The following is a 1,819-nucleotide window of genomic DNA, read 5'->3' as shown; positions in this document are numbered from 1 at the left end:
CGATAAAATGGATTGTGAATCTCAAACAAGTCAATGAACTTTTGCACATTATCTTGGTCTAGCTTCATGCTCATCATCATCTCATTACCCGCTACATTGAACATCGTCTTAGCATCTCTGGTTAGCTGAGCTCTTTCATTGAAAGTTAGTCCCCATCTGTCATGGGCGGTGTTTGTTTTTGTAATCCCCACCAGCCCTCAAGTGCCTTGCAGGCCTTGTTAACATGTTCAATAGCCTGGTCGTCAGGTATTTTGTTGAACTTGTGCTTTGTTTCTTTTATTACAAAGTCTCCTGCAATAAAGCCTCTGTGCACCTCTGGAGCAGTTGTGGGTAACATATGCATATCAGTTAGGAAGACAGCTCCCAAGCATGAGTAATTGAAATGATCAAATGCTCCAAACTAAGGCAGCATTTCAGAAAATGGTGTAAGGAACAGGCCCCAGTCTCCCTCACGAAGAGAACGAGTGAACCTCAGGAGGATGGAGATCAACATCATGTAGGTTCTCCAATAACAAAAAATGGCATTCTCTGAACAAGAATCCTCAGACTCACTAAACAGGACATGCACCTCTTCAGTTTCTGACCAAAGATCTTCAAGGGAGGAATTGATTTCTCTGTCATCTTTTTCATAACTTGTTCAATTGCTTTTTCACTTTCAATCCAGATGTTTTCCAGGCCTGAATAATCCATGTACTGTCCCAACACTTTAGAGAAACTCCCAAGCATGATTACCATATCCTTACAGCTGTCCTTGTCCCATTGGAGCATTTTTACTTTGCAATACAGCTGCTCATCAAAGGTTATGATAGTGTACTTCTCGCCCATCTTCTTTGTCATGGCTTGACAGTTCTGCATGACAGTCCATAAAACCCCATAACTCAAAATCCATAGTTAGATTTGATGAATAATAAAACGTTTAAATAAGAAATCAATATAAGAAATTACAGAATTTGCCATACAGCTAAACATACAAACATACAATCAAACTACACCCAAATTCCAAGGTTATACGTTACATCAAACAATCACCAAACAACCGAAACCCGACGACGTGCAAAGTTTGTAACAGGTCAACCACAGTCGAATCTGATTACTATTATTAGTGAACATAACAAAGTTACCAACACACTAAAAATATCAAATACAATACAAAATCAAAGCAATTTAATCAATACGAGTTCACTACAAGTATAAGTTAGGTTTAAAAATCCATGCATTGCATTTTGTATATTAAGGGTTCTAATTCTTACCAATGTGAAGTAGGAACACCTACAAATTTTGTCAAATATTTTTGAAAAATAACTTTTTTTGGATAATGTATAAACCAAGGTTTATCTTAATGCCAGAATCAACTTATACACGATGAAAAAAAATAGGAATTTACTCCAACATTGTGAGTTTATTGCAATTAGAAGCTGAAATATGACAAAAAGTTTAGAAATTGGCGGCCATTTTGAAAACTGTCATGGCGGCCATACTATCCATATCTATAATGTCCAACAAGTGGATTCATATTTATCTGTATCTGAACCATCTATTGAGACTTGTTGGACTATTCTAACATGCAATCAGCAGGGTGCTACACATTTTCTGACTTTGGCTTCCTGACTAGGGATAGAGACGAAAGAATTGGTACTTACTCGTATGATCCTAAAATATATCATTACTTCCGCCAACGAAGTTGTTGAGGAAGTTATGTTTTCGCCGTTGTTTGTCTGTTTGTTTGTGAATAACTTCCTGGCCACAATTTTACTCATAGAATAGTGAAACTTTCATGGATTAATTTTTATATTGAAAAGTGGAAGTGACTTAATCTTGA

The sequence above is a fragment of the Palaemon carinicauda genome, chromosome 12 (genome assembly GCF_036898095.1).
Source record: "Palaemon carinicauda isolate YSFRI2023 chromosome 12, ASM3689809v2, whole genome shotgun sequence".
In the NCBI taxonomy this organism is placed as follows: Eukaryota; Metazoa; Arthropoda; class Malacostraca; order Decapoda; family Palaemonidae; genus Palaemon; species Palaemon carinicauda.
This window is presented reverse-complemented; position numbering follows the sequence as displayed.